General features: G+C 46.7%; 1 pseudogene; it reads right to left on the minus strand.

The window, feature by feature from the left end:
- LOC122113674 overlaps nucleotides 1-20,112 on the minus strand; it is a 48,039-nt pseudogene that overhangs the window by 11,829 nt on the left and 16,098 nt on the right.

A 20,112-nucleotide genomic window follows, 5' to 3' on the forward strand; every position in this document is an offset into this window, starting at 1 on the left:
CCTGGGTGGTATCTCTGAGTTTCTTTTGCTCAAGACTTGCTTTTCCACTTGAGCTACACTACTTGCACCTTTGGGGGCGTTTCATCAGAGATAAGAATTCAAACTTCAGTCCTCAGATCTCAGCCTCCTGAGTAGCTGGCATTACAGGCGTGTATCACGGGCCCTAACTCAGGCAGACATACTTTTTTTTTTATACCACCTCCTTGAGGTCTGTCTTGGAATGCCCCAGGTCGTTGAGGTTGATGGTCATCCTCAAGTCGCCCTTGGCGTTCAGGTGAGCCTTCTCCACCTGGATTTTCTTTTCCTTTTTTTTTTTTTTTTTTGGGTCCGGTCATGGGGCCTGAACTCTGGGCCTGGGCGCTGTCCCTCAGCTCTTCAGCTCAAGGCTAGTGCTCTACCGCTTGAGCCACAGCGCCACTTCTGGCTTTTTTCTTTTTGCTTATGTGGTGCTGAGGAATCGAACCCAGGGCCTCAGGCATGCAAGGCAAGCACTCTACCACTGAGCCACCTTCCCAGCCCCATATTTTTTGACACTACTGGGATTTGAAACCCAGGGCTTCATGCTTGTTAGGCAAGTCCTTTACCACTTGAGCCACACTTTGGTTATTTGTCAGGTAGGGTCTAACACTACTGCTCAGGTTGGCTTTGGACCATCATCTTTTCTTCTTCCACCTCCTAAGTACTGGGATTACAGGTGCACACCACCACTCCTGTCTACACTGGTAAATTTTTTTACATCATGCATTGTATCCCTTAGAATTTCGACTTCAAAATATAAAAGGCATTCTCAAATACAGTCAGTCCCCAGTGCTTGTTTTTCCTCCAAATCGAAGCCTGTGGTGTGCTTCTGGGAGTTGTTTGTGGATGTGTGCACAGCTTGAGACCAAGATGGACACATTTCCCGCTGAGGCTGAGCAAGGTAGTGCCTGGCCCTCGTTTCGGCTCCAATTCTGTGAACCAACTGGTGTCATTTAATGCCATTTTGTGCCATGATGTTGCCCTTCTATACTTTTTTCGGTTGTGGGGCTTGAACTCTGGGCTTGGGCACTGTCCATGCACTCTTCAGCTCAAGGCAAGCACTCTACTGCTTGAGCCACAGCACCACTTCCAGTTTTCTAGTGGTTTATTCAAGATAAGAGTCTCATGGATGGAAGTGGTGCTGTGGCTCAAGTGGTAGAGAACTAGCCTTGAGCTGAAGAGCTGAGGGACAGTGCCCAAGCCCGGAGTTCAGGCCCCACGACCAGACCCAAAAAAAAAAAAGAGTCTCATGGAGTTTCCTACCTGGGCTGGCTTTGAACCATGATCCTCAGATCTCAACCTCTTAACTAGGATTACAGGTGTGAGCCACCGGCGCCCGGCCTTTCTATACTTCTTGATGGTGTTTTCCCCATTTAAAATAGTCCCAAGCTGGTTAGGTGTCGCAAAGCACAAGAAGGCTGCCAATCCACTGCACAGAAAATGTGTGTACTCAGTCAGCTCCACTCAGTGCCATTGGCCCTGAGTTTAGCAATCATGATCTGCTGTGCAAAGGGCAAAGTGATGCGTGGGCCACAGCTGTGCTTGCCATGTGTGGGTGGCCTGACAGAGCCTCAGAAGCTGTGGTGTACGGTCTCTGACTCAAGGTTTGTTTGGGAGCCATAGACCAAAGGCGATGGTTCCAGAAACAGCCAACACCTGGGCCTCTGTCCACTCAAGACTCCCTACCTGTGCAGTGCTGGCTCTGCCTCAGCAGGCTGGGAGGGGTGGTGTGTGAAGTGTTAGTTGGTGCTTATCTCCATCTCCTGAGTAGCTGCGATTACAGGTGTGTGTCACCAGTTAAACCAGGATGTGTTGTGCTGCTTTCCCCCTCTCTACCAGGGGGGACCCTACCTGGTGCAGCTCCTCCAAGGCCCTCTTCTCTTTCTTCACCTTGGTGATCTCGTCCTTGTGAAGGGACAGGTACCCCAAGAAGGTGTATATCCTGTGGCCCAGGGCCTGAGGTGGAAATAGTGATGGAGCCTTAAGGTGAGAAGCAGTCTTTGCAGGGGGATATACTCACCCAGGAGCCTGAGGCAGAGGACTGGGGGTGGGCAGGAGTGGCCACTCAGGTCTTGGTGGCTCAAAGCCTCAGACAATGGACATTGAACTTGTGTGGCAGTGCCCTAGAGATGCACATTCTGGGCCTTGTCCAGCAAGACCGCCAACCTCATGGCATCAAGAGTCAGGGCTCCTGAGGAACCTGCTAGAGGGGGTGCAGCAAATGCTTATTTAAGAAAAAAAAAATCCGAAGGGGGGACAAAGATGGCGAAGGGACAGTAGGGAAACGCCACAGCTCTCTCCAACCAAAAAGAGAGTTCGAGTTCCAACGCTTAATTTCCCCAAGAGACCGACAACAGCAAAAAGACGAACACCCTGAGAAAAACAGGAAGCGGAAAAAAACAAAAAAAAGAAAAGGAAGAATTTCAGAACAGAGAAGCGCGAAGACCCCTCCCCCAACCTTTACTGGCAATGCACCAAGCCACAGCCAGCCCAGCCCAGCCCAGCAGGGGCTGCTGGAGTCCCCAGAGACACAAGGGGTCGTCTGCAGATCACCTGGGCAGAAGACGCATGAGGTACCAGTGTCAGACCCACTGATCGCAATGAACAGAGAAACCTCTGAGCCAGGAGCCTGTACAAAGATCCCAACCCCACCCCTCACTCTCTGAGCAGAGGGGCTCCATCCCTCCAAATCCACTTGGCCCCAAGGCGGAAACCCCAGAACTATATGGGTTGCCCATAGAATACCAGGGCAGAAGACTTGCAAGGTACTGGTGCTGATCCAGAGAGCGCAAACAGAGACAAACCCCAGTGCTCAGAACCTGCACGGAGACCCCTCCCCCACCCCTCAGCCAGAGGCCCATCCTAACAGCATCTACAGAGGCAGAGACAGAGGCGAAACACAGAGCCACCACCTCCAGGCCCAGCTCACAACTATCTCAATTGAACTCTGATTGCAGCAGCAACCAGCGACCTCCATCACACAGAAACAACAACTAGCTCCAGGGTGAGTACCCCTAAGGGGACAGTGTATCCCTCAAGGGAGACCAGAGCTGGTGGGAACCCCCAGACCTTGGCCCAGACCCCTACCCCAACACCTGGACTACGGGACCCACCAAAACTGGGAACTGTTCCAGAGCTCCACCAGCCTGTGGAGCACATCCAGCCGGTCAGGCTAGAGCAAGAGCACACCTAGAAGGGAGCTTAAACACCCAACAGCACCCCTGGGTCACAACAGCCAACAGTGGAAGAAACTTGAACTGTGTACTCCAGGCTCTGTGACCCAGGCAGGATACACAGCAGCACAGGTCCAACTGGTGTGCCCCAGGCTGGGGACCGGGAGCCAGGGCCAGGCCTGCAGATCAGGTGTCTAACACAACCACCTCCTCCAGATTGAAGTCAGAAACTGAGCATACGCCTCAGCAGAGGGGGAGAAACAGGGAACTGCACCCCCTGGGAATCACGCCTGTGACAGCAAAAGACCTGGGTGTCCAGGGCAAGAGAACCAGCTCAAACCCCACCAGAACCCGACCCATATATTCCAGGCCAGGAATTGGACAACTCAGGCTGCTAGCACCTGAGAATAGTCAGGAGCTCAGGCTGATAAGGTGATCAGTGGTAGAGTGCTTACCTTGTGTGCATGAGGCCCTGGATCTGATTCCTCAGCACCACATAAGCAGAAAGGGCCAGAAGTAGTGCTGTGGCTCAAATGGTAGGGTGCCAGCCTTGAGCTGAAGAACTGAGGGACAGCGCCCAGGTCCAGAGTTCAGGCCCACAACTGGGGAAAACAAACAAACAAACAAAAAAAACCAAAACATCAGGAGCCCATAGCAGACTCCAGCAACTGGGAGAGTACATCCAACACATTCGATCTCGCCAAGAGCACCTGTAGGAATAAACAGGTACAGTCTAGACCACTCAACCCTTCTAAAGGCAGGAACTGCCAGTGATCTACAGCAGAGAGCAGAGAGCGCTATGTGGGTCAGACCAGCAGCTGGAGGTCGACCCCCAACAGAACCTAGACCAGGTACAGACTCTCTCTGCCAGCCCAGAAACAGCAACAAAGCAAAGACAGAAACCTATTGACCAAAACAAAATTTCAGATTAGTCTCCAATAATCCCTGAGTCCCCATGCGAAAATCACAGAGAAAAATTACAAGGTTTATCAACACCCAGGAGAGCAAGCTACTCCCAAAAGCCAGCAGCCACCCAGGGGAGAGCCCCAGTGGGAGCAAAGCAGGAATGGAAGACAAAAGCTACATCCAAGAGATGTTGGAGGCAATGACTCAAGAACTAAAGTGAGAAATAGACCAGAAATTTAGAGAACACAGGGACAAAATATCAAAAGAGATGCAGGATCTCAAACAGGAGGTGCATGAAAAATACAGGCAGTACACACCTAACTAAGAGATGAGATTAGTACAAAAATAGAGGCAGTACACACCTCACTAAGAGATGAGATTAGTACAAAAATAGAGGTAGTACATACCTCACTAAGAGGTGAGATTATTACTTTTAGACCCAACATTGAATCAATAAATGAGTCCATTTCCTCCATGCAAACCACAATGGAAGCCACAGTTAACAGAGTGAACGAAATGGAACATAGAGTGTCAGATACAGAAGACAGAATACACTAACTGGACCAAAAAGTCACAGATGTGGAAAAATCACTTAAATTATGCCAAAGGGAAATCCAAGAGCAAGTGGATAGTGCCAAGAAATTTAACCTTCCTATAATTGGAGTGGACGAAGATAAGGAATATCAAAGCAAGGGAATGAAACACCTATTCAACAAGATTATCAGTGAAAACTTCCCCCATCTCAAAAAAGATCATCTTATCTACATAATAGAAGCATATAGAACACCTAACAAGGAGGATCCCAGGAGAAACACTTCTAGACACATTATAGTAAAAATGATAGATCTGAATAATAAGGAAACAATCTTTTTGTGTGTGTGTGAAAATACCATATAGAGGGGTTACAATTACGTAGGCAAGATAATGAGTACATTTCTTATCAAGCATTGTTGCCTCCTCCTTTGTTTCCCCTTCTCATCCCTTCCCATCTCCCACCCCCCCATCCCCACCCCTACAAGGAAACAATCTTGCATGCAGCAAAAACAAAGAAAGAGCTATAGTACAACAGGGAAAAACTTAGAATCACTGCAGATCTTTCCACACAGACATTGAATGCAAGAAAGGCCTGGGAAAGTACCATCCAAGCCCTGAGAACCAATAACTGCCAACTCAGACTGTTATACCCAACAAAACTAGCATTCACATTCAATGGAGAACTGAAAATTTTTAATAGTAAAGAAAAACTAAGTGAATTCATAAATAATAAGGCAGCATTACAAAGAATATTAAGGGGGGAACACAACCTGAAGAAAGAAACCAGGAACAGGGACCCGCATCAGACAAGTATTAATAGAAGTCTAACTTAGTAACCACAGGAGGAAAGGAAAGAAGAAAAACAGGAAAACAGGGAATAACAGGGACCACATGCATCTCTCCATACTATCCCTAAATATTAATGGTCTTAATTCACCAATCAAAAGAAAAAGAACTGCAGATTGGATCAGATCATCCATCTGTTGCCTTCAGGAGACCCACCTCTCAGCCAAACACACAAACAAACTCAGAGTGAAGGGTTGGAAAAGGATCTACCAGTCAAATGCTCCCAGTAAGAAAGTAGGAGTAGCTATCCTGATATCTGACAAAATAAACTTTTCATTAAAATCAATACAAAAAGACAAGGAAGGACACTACATATTAATACAGGGAACAATCCAAGAGGAGGATATTACCATCATCAACTTATACGCCTCAAACATTGGAGCACTCAAATATGTCAAGAAAATACTCTCAAACTTACAGAATAAAATAGATCCCAATACTGTAATACTAGGAGACTTTGACACTCCACTCTCACAGGTCTACCAACCAGAGGACTGGCAAAGAAGCTACCAAATTGAGGCCATACTTCAAGTGGAATTAACTGACATCTACCGAGTATTTCACCCTAAAACAACACAGTACTCATTCTTCTCAGCAGCTCATGGAACTTTCTCCAAAATAGACCATATCATAGTTCATGCAAGGAACTTAAGCAAATACAAGGGGATTGATATAATCCCCTGGATCCTATCTGAACACAGTGGAATCAAGCTAGTTCTCAATAACAAAGCATACCTCAGAAATTACTCAAATACATGGCAATTGAACAACACACTTCTAAGCAACACCTGGGTAACAGAAGAAATTAGAGAAGAAATTAAAAAGTTCCTACAATTCAATGAAAATGAAGACACATCACAGAGAAACTTGTGGGACACAGCAAAAGTAGTCCTGAGGGGCAAATTTATTACCCTCAGTGCCCACATCAAGAAAATAGAGACAGACCAAGTAAATAATCTCATGTTGCAATTAAAACAGCTAAAAAAAAAAACATGAAAAAATGGAACCTAAAGTTACTAGACATAGCCAGATAATCAAATTAAGAGCAGAAATTAATGAGATAGAGAATAAGAAAATTATAAATAAAATTAATAAAACAAAAAGCTGGTTCTTTGAAAAAAATAAATAAAATTAATAGACCTTTGGCAAGATTAATTAACAAGAGAGGAAACCCATATTAACAAGATCAGGGATGCCACAGGAAGAATCACAACAAGTACCCAAGATATCCAAACAATTATAAAGGACTATTTTCAAAAGTTATACTCTCTAAAGAAAGAAAACCTGGCAGAAATGGATGCATTTTTAGAGAAATACAAGTTGCCCAAACTGAGCAAAGAAGAAGTAAATCAATAGAATAAGCCAATATCTTACAACGAGATCTAGGAAGCAATCAGAAGTCTTCCAACAAGGAAAAGCCCAGGACCAGATGGATTCACAACAGAATTCTATAAGACCTTTAAAGAACTAACACCCATACTCCTCAAGCTCTTCAGAGAAGCAGAGAAGGAGGGCACTATCCCAAACTCATTCTACAATGCCAATATCACACTCATCCCCAAACCAGGCAAAGACCCAACTAAAAAAGAGAATTACACCCCAATCTCCTTGATGAACACAGATGCAAAGATCCTTACCAAAATTCTAGCTAACAGAATCCAGAAACACACAAAAAAATTCATACACTACAACCAGGTAGGCTTCATCCCAGAGATGCAGGGATGGTTTAACATACATAAATCAATAAATGTAATCCAACTCATCAACAGATCCAAGGTCAAGAACCACATGATTATCTCCACAGATTCAGAAAAGGCTTTTGATAAAATACAACATTCATTCATGTTTAAAGCTCTGGAGAAAATAGGAATAGAAGGAACATTCCTTAAAACAATAAAAGCCATATATGACAGACCAATAGCCAATATTATACTTAATGGGGAAAAACTTCAACCAATTCTCCCAAAATCAGGAACAAGGCAAGGATGCCCACTGTCTCCACTCCTCTTCAATATAGTCCTGGAACCCTTAGCCAGGGCAATAATGCAAGAAAAAAACATTAAATGGATCCGCATAGGGAAAGAAAAAGTTAAACTATCCCTTTTTGCAGATGACATGATACTATACCTTCATGATCCCCAAAACTCCATCCCCAAACTCTTAAAAGTTATAAATCACTTCGGCAAAGTAGCAGGATACAAAATCAACCCACAAAAATCAGTTGCCTTCCTGTACAATGACAATGTTCAAGCAGAAAGGGAAATAAAAGAAGCAACTCCATTCACAATAACCCCCCTAAAAAATAAAATATTTAGGATGTAAAGAACTATTTAACAAAATCTATAGAAACTTAAAGAAAGAAATTACAGAAGACACTAGGAAATGGAAAGACCTTCCATGCTCTTGGATAGGCAGACTTACTATAGTGAAAATGGCAATACTGCCTAAATTAATATACAAATTCAATGCAATTCCTATTAAAATCCCAATGACGTACATTTCTGAAATACAGAAAACAGTCCAAAAATTCATATGAAACAACTCTAGGCAAAAAAGACAACATAGGAGGGATCTCGATGCCAAACTTCAAACTCTACTATAGAGCCATAATAACAAAGACAGCATGGTACTGGCACAAAAAAAGACCCGAAGAGCAATGGAATAGAATAGAAGACCCATAAATAAAACCACACACCTACAGTCAGCTGATATTTGACAAAGGAGCCAAAGACATACAGTGGAAGAAACACAGCCTCTTCAACCACTGGTGCTGGGAAAACTGTGCGGCCACATGCAGAAAACTAAAAGTGGACCCCAGCCTATCACTATGCACCAACATCAACTCAACATGGATTAAAGACCTTAACATCAAACCTGAATCTCTGAAACTACTGCAGGACAGAGTAGGAGAGACACTTGAATTTATAGGCACAGGCAGGAACTTCCTGCACAGAGTCCCATGGTTACAACAAATTGAAAAGAGACTTGACAAATGGGACTACCTTAAAATAAAAAGTCTCTGCACAGCTAAAGCTATAGCAACCAAGCTAGAAAGACAACCAACTAACTGGGGAAAAACATTTAGCAGCAGTACATCAGACAAGGGGTTGATATCCAGTATATACAGGGAACTCAAGAAACTAATCTCTCCCAAACCTAACAAACCAACTACTAAATGGGCAAGGGAATTAAGAGAGACTTCTCAGAAGAAGAGATAAAAATGGCAAAGAAACACATGAGGAAATGTTCACCATCCCTGGTTGTGAAGGAAATGCAAATAAAGACAACTCTGAGATAACACCTTACCCCAGTCAGAATGGCCTACGTCTTAAAGTCAGCCAAGGACAAATGCTAGAGGGATGCGGAGAAAGAGGAACCCTATTACACTGCTGGTGGGAATGTACACTTATACAACCACTTTGGAAAGCAGTCTGGAGGGTCCTCAGAAAGCTAAAGATTGACCTCCCTTATGACCTAGTCATACCACTTCCAGGCATCTATCCTGAACAACAGGAACCAGTATACAAGGACACATGCACCTCCATATTTATTGCAGCACTGTTCACAATAGACAGGATATGGAAACAACCCAGAAGTCCCATCACAGATGAATGGATCCAAAAATTGTGGTATCTATCCTTAGAAAGGACAAAATAATTGCATTTGCAGCGAAATGGATGGAGCTAGAAGAAATTATGTTGAGTAAGGTAAGCCAAGAGCAAAGAGACAAAAGGCACATGGTCTCCCTGATAAGTGGATGTTAAATCCAAAATGTTAGGTGGTCCAACAAAATTAACAGGAATTAAGACACAAAGGACTTCCACTCATCTGGTTGAATCACTACTAAATAACCGCATGCTGCTGATCACATGTATGGTATATATGTGCATACCGGAGGGAAACCAGGAGGACGACACAGAACTAGAGGGAATCAGGGAAAAACATAAAACAGCAGGACCCATCAGCTGCACTGGACATTGACCAAAATGAACTAAGCAACTCAATGGCAGCGATAGGAGGGAACAAGTGGGAAAGAGGGAACAGCTGATGCTATGCAAAACAAAAGAAATGTACAGATCACCCAATGTGGAAGAAATAACTATTGCAAAGTTCATAGAACTCATAAATGTTATAGACCATGATATTTTCCTCCATGAAAGTTAGGATGTGTTTGTGACTTTAACTAAGCATCACCATCCCACAATAGTGTGAAATTTGGGAAATTATTTAACCACTTAATCACAATAAAAAAATTGGAAAAAAGAAAAGAAATCCACCTGACACGGGTGGCTCCTGCCTATAATCCCAGCTACTCAGGAGGCTGAGAGCTGAGGACTGTTGTTTAAAGTCTGCCTCAGCAGGAAAGCCCATGAGACTCTTATCTCCAATTAACCACCAGAAAACCGGAAATCGTGCTGTGGCTCAACAGGTAGAGTGCTCACCTTGAGCTGAAGAGCTCAGAGACAGCACCCAGACCCAGGGTTCAAGCCCCACAACCGATTAGCCCCCCCCCAAAAAAAAAATCCATTGGCTCCGAAGGAGACTCCTCTCTTTGGGATGAGAATATCTCCAGTTCCCTTGGTCCCAAAGAACTTCATATTATGTGATTTTTTTAAATTCTTTTTTGGGTGGTAATGAGGTTTGAACTCACAGCCTTATACTTGCTAGGCAAGTGCTCTACTACTCAGCCATGTACCCAGTCCTTTTAGTTTGCTTGTCAGACAGGGTCTCCTTAGATCTCGATCTTCCTATTTCTACCTCCTGGGTGGCTGGGATTATAGGCAACCGCCACCATGCCCAGCCCCAGTCCTGTAGAACAATGATGGGCACATTCTCTGTACAGTCCAATACAGAAGCACTTAACAGAAGTGACCACTGAGCATTCAGAATGTGTCTGGGGAAGCTGAGGTGCTATATGAACTTGGGTTGGGTTGATGGGAGCTCAGACATCCTCCATGGCTGGCCACTGGGTACACTGAGGGGATCATGGCATGGTCCTGCTGGTGAGCAGGCTGTGTACCTGCTTCATCTTCTCCGTCTTGGCCAGCATGGTCTCCAGGCCCTCCAGGTCCACTTCAGATGGCTCAGCTCCCCTTCCAGTTTGTGTCTGGCCACCGTGCCTTCCTCCTCCTCCAGCCACTCCCACATGCCGGAGATCTGGCTCTCCAGATCCATCTTGGATTGCATCATCTGTGTCAGCCGCTCCTCTGTGTCCCTCAAGTTCTCTGTTCCTGTTGTGAGGAAGAGCCTTAGTCAAAGGCAGAAGATAAGCCAGGCACCAGTGGTGATGCATGGAATCCTAGCCACTCAGGAGGATCGCAGTTCAAAACCAGCCTGGGCAAGAAAGTCTGGGAGACTCTTATCTTCCATGAACCAGCAAAAAGCCAGAAGTGAAGCTGTGACTCAAGAGGCTACTTTCTCTCCCCCTCCGGTTCCAACTGAAGCAGCCCAGAGGCCTCAGTTGCTCCCAAGGCCACCCTAGCCCCTACCCTTCTCCTCGGGCCCCCATATACGTCCTGCAGTTAGATGATGAGAGCCTTCTCCTGGTGCAGCATTGCTGTCTTCTCCAAATCTTTCACCTTGTTTATCAGTTCCTGGGTCTTGGCCATGGCATTCCTCAGCTCCTCCTCCTTGGCCTTCATCTCTCCTCTTGTTGAGCCACGTTAGGAATGGTTTGACCTGGATGATAAGTGACACCACAGTGTTAGGAGGGGGCAAAAGGCATTGAGCTGTGGTGTACCTGCCTCAGAATTGACCTCAGACCACATTGTGGTTGCATTGGCTCTGCAGGTGCAGTCTCTCTCCACAGATGCTGGCAGTCCCAGTTTCTTGCTACACAGCACCTCAAGTGCTCATAGAGGAGGCTCATTTGTTCTTGGGACTGACTCATTCTTTATCTGAGATCCTCAGATCTCAGTCTCCTGAGTAGCTTGGGTTACAGGCATGAGCCGCTGGGTGCCTAGCCATACCGTGATGTTTCTGAGGGAGGAAATTAGCCTGTCAGCAAGGTGGCTAGACTGCCTTGTCTCCAATATCCCTATCCCTGTAGCCTCCCACCCCAAGGGGCCCCCTCCCCAGAGCTGAGCCTCCTGCAGCCCACCCCAGCCATACTGACTCACCCGGCCTGGCCTCTGACCCTCACTTTATTGTAGAGTTCCCACCAGCCCCATAAGCAGAGCTGCAGGAACTTTCACACATTCTTCTGAATGACTTTCAGGCCTAGTCTGTAAAAATAATTGGGGTCGGGGGAGGGAGGAGGAAGCAGGTGTCAGGTCCTGGCCTCCCTAAGGGAAAGGATTTGAGGAAGGAAGGCGGAAAAGAAGTGCACAAACCTATGTTGCCTAGACACAAAAGTGCTTCCTAAGCCCTAGCATAGCTTATGAAGTCTGGGACAGGGAGAGGCAGACTGGAATCAGAGTGCTGTGGCTGATTAAGGGAGTCAGGCATGGTGACTCACGCCTGAAATCCAAGCTACTTGGGAGGCAGAGGTAGGACAATCATGATCTGAGGCTGTTGGTGTAAAGTTCGTATAAGATCCTAGCTGAGCTAGATGGGGATGGCTCATACCTGTAATCCTAGCTAGTAAGGACTGCAGTTCAAAGCCAATCTGGGCAGACAAATATGAGAGACTCTCACCTTCAGTGAACCAGCAAAAAGTTAGAAGTGGAGGTGTGGCTCAAATGGTAGAGAACCAACCACCACCACCACCAACAAAAAAAGCTAAGGAAGAATGTGAGGCCCTGAGTTCACACGCTAATGACAGGGAAAAAAAAGATCCCATCTGAAAAAAAAAAATGGAAAAGCAAATTGTGCTGAGGCATGGCTCAAGTGGTAGAGTACCAGCCTAGCAAGAACAAGGCCCTGAGTTCAGCCTCAGTACCATCAATAAAAGGGAGGAAATGGAAACTGATAGAGTTGCTTCCTCCCAGACAGCACAAAGCTGAGACACATTTACTCCAGTGTTTTTCCTCCGTCAGCTCCCTCACCACAAATCACCAGTCTCCACGTCTCATCAATGTGTGGTTTCTGAAATCCGCCCTTTCACTGTTCCCTGTGGCTTCATGGACTGGGCTGGTATTTGTTGAAGGCTTCTTTCACCCAGAAGGCTAGCTGGTGCCCCTCCCTCTGGGTGGAAGAAGGTCTGCTAGCAGGTGACTAATTCATGATTAATATTATGATCACCAAGAGCCAGCATCAACAATAGGCCACCTGTGCTGGATGGATCTAGCAAGTTTTTAGTTATTTGGCAATACTGGGATTTGAACTCAGGGCCTTGTAACTTGAACCCCCACTTTTTTGGTTTTGTTTTTGCTTTATTTTTCAGGTATTTAATTTTTTCCTCAGTCTTCCCTTGGATCTCAGTCCTCAATCCTAATGCCTTTCCTGTAGCTGGGATCACAGGCATAGCACCACACCCAATTTGTTGTGATAAGGTCTCATATAACTTTGGCCTGGGCTGGATCAAACTGCGACCCTCCTCCTGACTCTCCACTGGGAATACAGGCACATGATATGTCTGTTTCCATCAAGTAACTTAAGAAAAATGATTGAAAAATACAATTGCTAGGGTCACTTTGGGAGGTCGGTTCCTTGGTTCTAATCCTGACACTGCATGAACTTGACCCAGTCCCTTAAACCTTCCACATTTTTGTTTCCACATCTGTAAAATGGGGTACTAGTCTTACCACACTGCCTCTCCTTGTGCCATCACAGGACTGGAATAAGGGTAAGGCCATGTAAATGACTCGTACCTTTAAAGGGAGGAGTTATATCAGTGGGTCCCTGTTAGGGGTTGAATTTGGTCCCTTTCAAAAGATAGGCTGGCCGGGCGCTGGTGGCTCACGCCTGTAATCCTAGCTACTCAGGAGGCTGAGATCTGAGGATCGCGGTTCAAAGCCAGCCCGGGCAGGAGAGACCCTGAGACTCCTATCTCCAATAAACCACCAGAAAACCGGAAGTGGCGCTGTAGCTCAAGTGGTAGAGCGCTCGCCTTGAGCTGAAGAGCTGAGGGACAGCGCCCAGGCCCAGAGTTCAAGCCCCACGACCGACCAAAAACAAAAAAAAAACAAAAGATAGGCTGGTGTCTTAAAACCCTGAGCAAAATGTGACACCATGCTAGGGGATTATAATTGATGCAAGAGAGATGATGGTGACACATCCCCACAGGAGAATGTCACATGAAGATGGTGGGAGGGGAGGACCAGTGAACCCTGGAAGAGACAAGAAAAGCTCTGTCTTTCCTGGCTTCAGAGGGAGGTATGGCCATGTCCACTCACTTTGACCTTGGACATGGGGCCTCCAGAATTTTGAGAGCATCAATTCCAGTTTTGTAGTACTAAGGATGGAACTCAAGACCTCCTGCATGCTAGGTAGGCACTCTACCACTTGTGCCATGCCTCTACCCCTTTTATTTTACCCGACCTGGCCTCTTAACGCTCTCCATCCTCCTCCTGCCTCTGCCTCCCAAGGTCTCTGAGATTACAGGTGTGCATCACCACACCTGGATACAGTCTCACAGTCTGAAGCCACTCAACGTGCAGTGAGTAGTGATGGCAAGCTGCAGGAGACTAAGCCAAACTCCAAGTGGAATTCCTGGCCTCTGCAGAAGGCATTAGCTATCTACAACTCCTCCCCGCGGGATCCGGGGAAAGGCGCCGAGTACTATTAGTACCATTTGTTCGTGCGCATGCGTATGTGCATGAATGCGCGTGCGTTCCTGTGAGGGCGCATGCGTTCCTGTGAGGGCGCATGCGTTCCTGTGAGGGCGCATGCGTTCCTGTGAGGGCGCATGCGTTCCTGTGAGGGCGCATGCGTTCCTGTGAGGGCGCATGCGTTCCTGTGAGGGCTGCATGCGCACGTACACGCGTGCGTGCGTCCATGCATGCTTCGCGTTCCTACCCTAGGAGGGAAAATGCCTGCAAACGTCCCCTTTGTTCCAGCATGGTCTTGAACTCCACTCTCCTGAGGAAGCCCCGGCACTGAAACCATAATCTTGACCAGACGCTCATCCGTCACGTCCTTAAACTTGGCCAGGCTGCTCGCCCGGGAGAACACCTGGAGAAGAGTCTCGATCTGAGCGGAGCCCAGGCCGTGGGGAGGCCACCTCAGGGCAGTTCTCAGGAAGACCCGGATGTGCTGGGGACCATGTGAAGAAAGATCCCAGCCGAGCGCTGTGCTTCACTCCTGGTTGCAGCTACTCAGGAAGCTGAGATTTGAGGATTGTGGCTCCAAGCTTAGCCAGGGCAGGAAAATCCGTGAGACTCTTTTACCTCCAAGCAAAAAGCCTGGAGTTGTGGCATGAGTGACAGGGCACCAGCTTTAAGCAATAAAGCTCAAGGACAGTGCTCAGGCCCTGAGTTCAAGCCCTAGGACGGACACGTACAGACACACAAAGTTAAGACCCCAGCTGGCCCCGCCTGCACACCTCCACCTGCAGGTTCCCCACAACTTCTGTATGTACTTTCTCTGGCCTACCAGACCCTTGGATCCTCCAGAGTTGGCTGAGCTCCACGTCCTGGCTTTGTACCTCGAAGCTGGGTCATCTTGGACCTACCTTGTCACCTCTTAGGGCCTCAGTTCCTCATCTGGGTGGGGGGCAGGGTGCTGCTTCCTGTCTTAGCAGGTCGCTAGGGATGATAGGATTGACCAATGCACAAGGGCTTCAACGAAGGATGACATGGTGGAACATTATATACTATGGTGAGTGCCTGCAGCCCTTCCTCCAGCATAATAAGACTTCTGATGGTACATGACTGTAGTCAGTTATGCGGGAGGCAGAAGAAGGAGGATCAATTTGAGGCCACCCTGGCAAAAGTGCAAGACCTGGGGCTGGGAAGGTGGCTCAGTGGTAGAGTGCTTGCCTTGCATGCATGAGGCCCTGGGTTCCATTCCTCAGTACCACATAAGCAGAAAAAGTCAGAAGTGGCACTGTGGCTCAAGTGGTAGAGCACTAGCCTTGAGCTGAAGAGCTGAAGGACAGCACCCATGCCCAGAGATCAGGCCCCATGGCCCACAAAAAAAAAAAAAAAAAGTGCAAGACCCTACCTGTAAAACAAACTAAAAGCAAAGAGATATGGGGATATAATTTAAGTGGTAGAATATTTACCTAGCAAATTGAAGGAGGCCCTCCCTCATAAATAAGAGGACTCCTAGTGAAACAAGAGCTGGCAAAGGTGTCCATCTAGGGTGAGTAAATTGATAGAAGAATTTTGAAAAGCATTCTGGTATTCCTGTAGCAGGTGGGATGTTAGCCTGGTTCCTTGGAAGTATCCCAACCATGGCTGCCTATCAAGCTGCCTGGAGGTTTGGAAGATACCCAGTGATGCCTGGGCACAAATAGAACTTCTGGATTATATTATATAATATACAGCATATAATATATATATGTGTGTGTGTGTGTGCACATATGTGTACGTGTGTATTTTTCTAGTCCTGAGACTTGAACTCAGGGTCTGGGCACCATCCCTGAGCTTTTTTGCTCAAGACTACTCCCCTCTTTTTGACAATTAATTAGAGATAAGAATCTCACAGACTTTCCTGCCCAAACTGTGATCCTTAGATCTCAGCCTCCTGAGTAACTAGGATTACAGGAATGAGCCACCAACACCCAGAGCAGGATTTGGTATTTTTAAAACTGCTCCCTCCCCATCCCCAGATGAGAATACTTGAAAACTTTGTTGTAGAAAAACTCCTATATGGGGCTGGGAAGGTGGCTCAATGGTAGAGTGCTTGCCTTGCATGCATGAGGCCCTGGGTTTGATTCCTCAGTACCACATAAGCAGAAAAAGCTGGAAGTGGCACTGTAGCTCAAGTGGTAAAGTGCTAGCCTTGAGCTGAAGAGCTCAGGGACAGTGCCCAGGCCCAGAGTTCAGGCCCCATGACTGGCAAAAACAAAAAACCAAACAAACAAACAAAAAAACTCCTATATGGGACCAGGGGAAAGAAATGTGCACATGGCAGCATTGTTGCTGACTACATGGAAAAAAGAGAAAATTTGAAAAAGAAGGAGAGAGAAGAGGAGTCAGGATGAGGAAGCAATCCAAGTGACCATAGACAAAAGAAAGGGTAAATGTTTCAGGTCATGATGGCCATCACAATACAGTGGCATTGATGGCAAATTGCTGTCATGTGCCACAGAGAAGAATCTTGGAATATGACTTAGCTGCTCATAAATGTCATCTGTTCCTCAGCAACAGCATGAGAGCCCGCATCCCACCACGCCATGCTCTGCCATGTAATAGAGTTCGTTATTCACCCTATATGCTAACTTCCTTGTCTTCAAGTACAGGAGAGGGATTTTGCCTTTTTTTATGTATGCCTGTCCTGAGGAGGCTTGAAATCAGGACCTGAGTACTGTCCTTGAGCTCTTTTTATCCACTCATGGCTAGTGGCTAGTGCTCTACTACTTGAGCCACATACAACTCCACTTCTGGCTTTTTGGTGATTAATTGGAGGTAAGAGTCTCAGGGACTTTCCTGCCCAGGCTGGCTTTGAACTGCAATCTTCACATCTCAGGCTTCTGAGTAACTAGGATTATAGGTGTGAGTCACTAGTGCTTAGCAGCATTGTTTTCACTTGTACATTTTGTGGTATCTTAAAAAGAAGAAACTAAGGGACCATGTCTTATTAATTTTTTGGATTTCAGATTATAGCAGACTATTTAGCATAAAAGAGATGATAAAGTATTTTGCACGCACAGGGTCACAGTTCTGCTTCTGGATTTTGGTTAGTTAGTTGGAAATAGGAGTCTTGTGGACTTTTCCTGCCTGGGCTGGCTTTGAACTGTGAACCTCAGATCTCAGCCTCCTGAGTAGCTAGAATTACAGGTGGGCAGTGAGTTGGCTTAATTTTTTTCTTTATTAAGCTATCCCCTCCCCCCAAAAAATCCAAGACCTCTCACAAAATTAGCATCACAAGGTAGAGAAGAAATTGGGCTTGGGGCCATAAAGTGTTTCTTCGTATTTCAAAACTAATTGATACCAGGTGCAGTTGGCTCACACCTGTAATCCTAGTTCAAAGCCAGCCTGGGCAGGAAAGTCTAATCTCCAATTAACCACCAGAAAACTGGAAGTGGCGGTATGGCTCAAAGTGGTAGAGTACTAGCCTTGAGCTGAAGAGCTCAGGGACAGCCAGACCCAGAGTTCAAGCCCCATCACTGACAAAATCCCCCCAAAAAACCCTAATTGGCAACGAGGCTGGTATTAGTGTGTGTGTGTGTGTGTGTGTGTGTGTGTGGTGGGGGGAGAGATGGCCTATAAGAGATGACAGCCAGGAAAAGGACACAGTTGTCAGGCAGAACCATCCTATTCTTTGTTTAGCTCCTGCTGCCAGATTGTCCTAATCCTTAAGGCAGCATAGATGGGGAAAGTGAGGTACAGCAACAGCCAGGAATTCAGAAATAAATGTTATATAAATGAACTTGATTAAAAGCACACAGGAACCAGGCCCTGCTGGCTTACGCCTGTAACTGTAGCTAGTCAGGAGGCTAAGATCTAGGGGATCACAGTTCAAGGCCAGCCTGGGCAGAAAAGTCCAACAGACTCTGCAGAATAACCAGCGAAACTCTGGGCTAGAGCCGTCACTCATGAAGAGTATCAGTGCAACACTTAAATGCCAGGTAGAGACAGTCCATTTGCCCAGGCAATGGTTGTGTCTGATTGTGGAGCTGTGAACACCCAGGTTATCTGACAGATTTGTGACATTGGCAGGCTACCTCCACTCTTCTGCAGTCTTCCTTAAGATTCACATCTGTCAAAGGTGCGGGGTGGGGATGGGAGGGTGTGGGGGTGTAACCAGAAAACTGCAAGTGGAACTGAGGCTCAAAGTGGTAGAGTGCTAGCCTTGACCAAAAAGAGCTCAAGGACAGCACCCAGGCCCTAAATTCAAGCCCCATGACTGACAAAAAAGTGGGTGCTAAAGGAAAGAAGGGGTATGTTAATATCTACCCAGGTTTTATTTTTGATCAAGTGTTCAAAAGCTCAAGGGTCCCTGTTAAGTTAATGCAGCTACACACATATTTGGTTGATACTGGGGGAGGCAGGTGCTCTACCACTTGACTAACGAGACTTGGAGGGGCAAGCAAGATGCTTGTCTCCTGTCTCCCAGATGCTGTGTTGGGGTACATAGGTTGCACCTCTGGCCGAGCTGGGCCTCCTGATTCTCTCCTTTTTTTCCTGGAGGGCCCAGGAAGTGGGTTAGACCCTGGGTGGCCTGAGTCCCATGAGTCAGGATCAGGAGGCTGCTATGAGTCAGCCCTGATTCACTGCCAGCTCAAAACTCGGACATGCTGTTGGGGTGAGCTGGGATTATGGGGTTTATCACCCACACATGCAGCTAGGCCCAGTCCAATCTGGGACCTCAACTCTGATCCATTCTTTAAAACTTTTTTTGCCCTCTCTGTCCTGGGATCAAATCAAAGCCCTTGGGTATGCTAGGCTGGGGTTCTAGCACTGAGTGATACCCACAGTGCTTGCACCTTTTCCTTCAGGGTGTAGAGGAGACAGTAGTAGAGTTTGAGCTCATTTGCTAGGCAGGTCCTTTTTCACTTGAGTTATGCCCCCTGGCCTCCCTGCCTGCCTGCCTGTCTTCTTTCTTTCTTTCTTTCTTTTTCCTTCTTATCTATCTTTCTTTCTTCCTTTCCTTTTGCTTTAGCTATATTTTTGAGATTGGCCTTGGTTTTTCAGAAGCTAAACCTGAGACTCAGCAGTGGCAACACGCTCAGTGGCTGAGTTGGAATCAGTCCAAGGGAAGAGGGAAGGGACAGAAGCTCCCACCTTGGTATGTATTCGTTGGCATCCAGAAGGATGCCAGCGAGCAGCGGCTCTGAGGTCTTGTTGTCTACAAAGCCCTGGGGAATCACGTTGGGGCTCAGCACTTGGTACCTGGCAAGACAGAGATGAGTGACCGTGGTTACAGGCAGGCGGCATGCCTGGCGCATCCACAGCCTCATCTGCTGATCTGCGCATGCACCAGGCCATGGCTTCAACCTGAGCCACTGGTACCCAAGGTCTTGGGGCACAGGCTATAGCTTGGGAGTGAGTGTTGGTGTAGGCTGGGGTTCTAGGAGTACAGAAGGGGATATGACTTTGTTGATCTGTGGGCAGCCCTGTTGGTGACTGTAAATCTTCCATGAGGAGGCAGGGCTTAGACAAGGTGAGTTTTAGTGACTTGGAGGGGGGCATACTTGCTAAGCAAGCACTCTTACCACTTCAGCCATGCCCCCAGTCCTTTTGCTTTTAGATTGTTTTTGTTTTGTTCCCACTGGGGAGGGGTTACACTTGAACATACCCATCTAAGCGTCCATTGCTGTTCTGTGTGCATGCCAGTACTGGGGCTTGAACTCTAGGCCTCATACCCTTGTGTAGCTTTTTTGCTTATAGCTATAGATTGTTTTAAAGGTAGGATCTCACGCTTTTGCTAAGGGCCTACCTCAGACCATGATCCTCCTATCTCTACCTCTTAGCTGGGATTATAGGTATGTACCACTGGGCACTGGTGTTTTCCATTTTTGGTGGTACTGAGGTTTGAAGGTCTTAAGCCTCTTTTCTAGTTTTCTTTCTTTCTTTTTCTTTGAACTCAGGGCCTAGGTGCTTTATTACTTGATGCACTCCATCAACCTCCCATTTTGGTTTTTGAT

The sequence above is a fragment of the Dipodomys spectabilis genome, unplaced genomic scaffold, assembly GCF_019054845.1.
Source record: "Dipodomys spectabilis isolate Male_0828 unplaced genomic scaffold, ASM1905484v1 ptg000098l, whole genome shotgun sequence".
Classification (NCBI taxonomy): Eukaryota; Metazoa; Chordata; class Mammalia; order Rodentia; family Heteromyidae; genus Dipodomys; species Dipodomys spectabilis.